General features: G+C 35.6%; 1 protein-coding gene across 2 annotated transcripts in view; it reads right to left on the reverse strand.

The window, feature by feature from the left end:
- Positions 1-6,000, reverse strand: part of LOC100466952 (sulfotransferase 1C1) — a 49,396-nt gene that overhangs the window by 19,674 nt on the left and 23,722 nt on the right. The window lies entirely within an intron of this gene.

The raw sequence follows: 6,000 nt of genomic DNA on the forward strand, positions 1-6,000 counted from the left end.
CTGGAGGAGATTATGCTAAGTGAAATAAGTCAAGCAGAGAAAGACAATTATCATACGGTTTCACGCATTTATGGAACATAAGAAATAGCAGGAAATCAGTAGGAGAAGGAAGGGAAGAATGAAGCAGGGGGTAAACAGAAGGGGGAACAAACCATGAGACACTATGGACTCTGGGAAACAAACTGAGGGCTTCAGAGGGGAGGGAGATGGGAGATTGGAACAGGCTGGTGATGGGTGTTAAGGAGGGCACGTATTGCATGGTGCACTGGGTGTTATACACAAATAATGAATCATGGAACACTACATCAAAAACTAAAGATATACTGTATGGTGACTAACATAATATAATAAAAATTATTATTAAAAAAAGAAACAAACGCACAATTATACGGTTAGCTAATCTTCAATAAAGCAGGAAAGAATATCCAATGGGAAAAGGACTGTTTTTTCAACAATTGGTGTTGGGAAAACTAGACAGCTACATGCAAAAGAATGAAACTGGACCACTTCCTTATACCACACACAAAAATAAATTTAAAATGGACGAGGAACCCAAATGTGAGACCTGAAACTATAAAAATCCTAGAAGAGAGCACAGGCAGTAATCTCTCTGATATCAGCTATATCAACATTTTTCTAGATATGTCTCCTGAGGCAAGGGAAACAAAAGTAAAAATAAACTATTGGGACTCCATCAAAATAACAAGCTTTTGCACAGCCTAGGAAATAATCAGCAAAACTAAAAGACATCCTACTGAGTGGGAGAAGATATTTGCAAATGACATATCCAATAAAAGGTTAGTATCCAAAATATGTAAAGAAGATATGAAACTGAACACCCCCCAAAAAACAAATAATCTGATTAAAATGGGCAGAAGACATGAACAGACATTTCTCCAAAGAAGACATACAGATGGCCAACAGACACATAAAAAGATGTTCAATATCACTGATAATCAGGGAAAAGGAAAAACCATAATGAGATATCACCTCATACCTGTCAGAATGGCTAAAATCAACAGCACAAGAAACAACAGGAGTTGGCAGGGATGTGGAGAGAAAGGAACCCTTTTGCACTGCTGGTGGGAATGCAAACTGGTACAGCCACTGTACAGTATGGAGTTTACTCAAAAAATTAGAAACATAACTACTCTACAATCCCGTAATTGCACTACTGAGTATTTACCCAAAGAATTCAAAAACACTAATTCAAAAGGATGTATGCACTCCTATATTTACTGAAGCATTATTTACAAAACCAAATTATGCAAGCAGCTCAAGTGTCCATCAATAGATGAATGGATAAAGAACTTGTGGTGCATATACACAATGGAATATTACTCAGCCACAGAAAAGAATAAAATCTTGCCATTTGTAATGACACAGATGGAGCTAGAGAGTATTATATAAGTGAAATAAGTCAGTTGGAGAAAGACAAATACCATATGATCCCACTAAAACGTGGAACTTAAGAAACAAAACAAATGAACAAAGGAAAAATAAAAAAGAGTGACAAATCGGGAAAGAGACTCAACTATAGAGAACAACCTGATGATTACCAGAGGGGAGGTGGTTGAGGGGCTGGGTTAAATAGATTAAGGGGATTAAGAGTACACTTATTGTGATGAGTACTGAATAACTTACAGAATTGTTGAATCACTATATTGTATACCTGAAACTAATATAACACTATATGTTGACTATTTTGGAATTAAAAAACTTAAAAAAACCCAAAACTCCCATACATTTAAAAAAAAAAGAGAGAGAGACAACAAAGAAATACCAAATAGGGAAAGGAACACAGTAAATATTACTTATCGCACATGATAATATTTTCACCAGCTAGACTCAAGGACCTAACCTTTACTGCCTACTTGCTTGTACCCACCAACATTTGTCCCACATTTTTCTTGCAACTCTTCCTTTTAGCTTATCTCTTAACTCAGGCAAAAGACCTAATGGGCATGGCATCCTGTGATGGAAAACAAAACTATCCTTCAAGCAATAATAACTGCCCTGTTGATGAACTCCAACTGGCCCAAACCACCCAGGTCAGTGTGAGCTAAACCCCCAACTCATATCTGTGCAGATGGACCATGCAGTGACCCATGGAGTGACCAACAGTTACTTTTACCTCATTATAGTATTAACACCTGGACTCAAGGAGAAGCACAGGCCTCATGAACGTAATATGCAACGTATATATGGGCATGCTTCATTAAGGCGCATGTGTGACCTTATGCCTCCCCCTTTACATACATGACAAAATTCTCTTTCTGAAAATTCATCCTAACCCTAAATAACTAAACCCATTTATCCTTGTTCCGAGAGTCATGGCTTTGGAACTTATTCCCCATGATCTCCTTATTTGCTGCAAATAAAGTTTCCTTTGTGTAACAACTCCACCTGGTATAATTTCTATCTGCAACTCACTAAGGAGTAAACTCATTGCAGTTTGGTTTCAATATGATATAATTGTGACCAAACATAACAGTCATATCAGTAAATGTGAGTGGGATTAAATCACCTATTAAAAATGTTCAAGGGGCACCTTGCTGGCTCAGTCAGAAGAGCATGTGGTTCTTAGTCTCGGGTTTGTGAGTTTGACCCCTACGTTGGGTATAGAGACGACTTAAATGAATAAAAAAAATTGTTCAGATTGGTTCTTAAGGGAAAATACAACCATATGCAGCATGGAAGACACACCTAAAACACAGAAAGAGTAAAAGTAAAAGGGTGGATAGAGATAAAAAATGCAATTGGAAACTATAAAAAAGAATGGATTGTGATGCTATCAGACAAAGTAGGATTCCACCCTGAAAGCATTATGTAAGACAAAGAAGGAACTTTATGTTGCGAAAGGCTGCATTATATAAATAAAATATAAAAATCATAAATATGTATGTACCAAATAACAGAATAACTACTTACATAATATAGAAACCACAGTAGATGTAAGAAGAAATAGAACCACACTAAAAATTGTACATTTAATTTACCAGTATAAGACAAGTGGACAGAAAGAAAAAGATATAAAAGATTTCAACAAAATAAAGAATATATTAGATCTTTCAGATAACAGAGAATATATCTTCTCAAGTGCACGTGGCAAATTCATAAAAGTTGATAATATGGCATAAATAGAAGGTAGTTTTCAAAAATGTGGAATACTACAAATAATAATCTTTGATCACAGTGCAATAAAACTAGAAGTTAAACACAAAGTCAAAAATTTAAAAAAAATGGGATGCCTGGGTGGCTCAGTTGGTTAAGCATCTGCCTTTGGCTCAGGTCATGATCCCAGGGTCCTGGGATTGAGTCCCACATCAGGCAACTTGCTCAATGGGTGGCCTGCTTCTCCCTCTCCCTGCTGTTCCCCCTGCTTGTGCTCTCTCTGTCTGACTAATAAATAAATAAAATAAAATAAAAATCCTTCCATCTGGAAAGTAAAAACATCTACTAAATATCTCTGGTGTAAAATTACAGAAATTCTGAAAAATGTGGTAAATGAAATCTAAAGAAAACACTACATATTAAAACCAAGTACATTTAAAATAGCATTCAGAGAAAAATATATAGTCATAAACAGAAAATGGCTGAAAATGAATGGATTGAATCCCCAGCTCAAATAACATTGACAAAATTCAACATTGATTTATGAATAAAGACTCTGAGGAAATAAGGAATAGAAGGGAACTTCCTTGACTTAATAAGAACATCTACAAAAAAATTGCACCTAGCATCATACTTGATGGTAAGACCTGAATGCTATTCCCTTAAGATCAGGAATAAGACAAGGATATCTGCTCTCATGATTTCTGTTTGACATTGCACTGGAGGTTCCAGGGAGTGCAATAAAGTAAGAAAAAGAAATAACAGATATCCAGACTAGAAAGGAAGAAGTAAAATTTTCTTTATTCACAGAACACATGATGGTTCATGTAGAAAACCCAATAGAATGTACAAAAAAGTTACTAGAACCAATAAGCTAGGTGGCAGTTTACAAGGTTAAACACAAATATCAATCATATTTCAGTATACTAGCCACAAATAATTAAAAATTGAAATACAAAAATACCATAAAATAATACCATAAAATAAAAATATTTATGGTTAAATTTGACTGAAGATGTGCCAGAGTTAAGTGATGGAAGGTATAAAACACTGGTGAGGGAAATTAAACAAGGCCTAAATAATTGAAGAGATAAACCACATTCACAGATCAGAAACCCTGATTTTGTTAGGGCAATAGTCCTCTGCAAATAGATCAATAGATTCAATGCAACCCCAGCCAAATATCAGAAGATGTTTTCTTCTGTAGAAACTTACAGCCTGACTATAGAATTTACAAACATCCTAAAATAGATAGAGCAAGTTTGAAAAAGAAGAACAAATTTGGAGAATTTATACTATCTAATTTCAAAACTTATAAACCTATAGTAATCCAAAGGTATGGTGCTGGCATAAAGATAGACACACAGTGGAAAGGAACAGGATAGACCCAGTCCAGAATATACCCATACACATGTAGTTAATTGATTTTGGAAAAGGAGCCAAGGTTATTCAATGGGAAAAAAAGGTATTTTTCTTCAAACAAAGGTGCTAGAATAGATGACTCAATCAATAATGGGTTTTCCTTAGGTATTACTTAACAAATGAACAAAACATTAGGTTTTGAGAGTTAATAATTTGCTCAGTGTCACCCAGATAAAATATTTGAAGATGAATTGTTTGATTCCAAAGTCTGTGGGGCTTTTCACCTTTGGGTTGTCTCCCATTACAAAAACTGCTGTTTGCCACTCTTTACTTTATAAAGACATGTCCTTTATTCCTAATTGATTTCAAGCTCTTCAAGAGTGCTGTGTCTCATATTTCTTAGTATCTTTGGTGTTAAGTGTAATTGTTGATGATAATGATATTATATATAATGCAGTTTGATTCTGTGGTAGACAGGTTATAGACCTATATATATAGGTCTTCAAAATATATTTGAAGACAATTCTCTATGAGAAGAGAGCATGATGACTGAGGAAAATGGTTCTTAATCACTGGATGCCAGGAGTCCACACCCTGCCTTCTCTGTGTTATACATTCATCATCACACTTGAATTCCCAATCACCAGTAGGGAATGTGCTATCTCATGCTACCCAATCATGTTTTAGAAGAGAGATTTGAGTATGGTGTGAGAGAGCTGGTCAAGTTTCATTCTTTTGCATGTAGCTGTCCATTCCCCAGCACCATTTATTGAAGAGACTGTCTTTTTTCCACTGGATGTTTTTTCCCACTTTATCAAAGATTAGTTGCCCAAAGAGCCGAGGGTCCATTTCTGGGTTCTCTATTCTGTTCCATTGGTCTATGTGTCTATTTTTGTGCCAGTACCATGCTGTCTTTGTGATCACAGCTTTGTAGTATAGCTCGAAATCCGGCATTGTGATGCCCCCAGCTTTGTTTTTCCTTTTCAACAGTTCCTTGGAGATTCGGGGCCTTTTCTGGTTCCATACAAATTTAAGGACTATTTGTTTCAGTTCTTTGAAAAATGTCATTGGTATTTTGATCGGAATAGCATTGAAGTGTAGATTGCTCTGGGTAGCATGGACATTTTAACTATGTTAATTCTTCTGATCCATGAGCATGGAATATTTTTCCATCTTTTTATGTCTTCCTCAATATCTTTCAAAAGTGATCTATAGTTTCTAGGATATAGGTCCTTTACGTCTCTGGTTAAGTTAATTCCAAGGTAACGCATGGTTTTTGGTGTTATTGTAAATGGGATGGATTCCCTAATTTCTCTTTCTTCAGTCTCGTTATTCGTGTATAGAAATGCAACTGATTTCTGGGCATTGATTTTGTATCCTGCCACCTTACTGAATTGTTCTATAACTTCTAATAGTTTGGGAGTGGATTCCTTTGGGTTTTCCATATAGAGTATCATGTCATCTGCAAAGAGAGACAGTTTGACTTCTTCTTTGCCGATTTGGATACCTTTGATCCCTTTTTGT

Source organism: Ailuropoda melanoleuca, chromosome 4, assembly GCF_002007445.2.
Source record: "Ailuropoda melanoleuca isolate Jingjing chromosome 4, ASM200744v2, whole genome shotgun sequence".
NCBI lineage: Eukaryota > Metazoa > Chordata > Mammalia > Carnivora > Ursidae > Ailuropoda > Ailuropoda melanoleuca.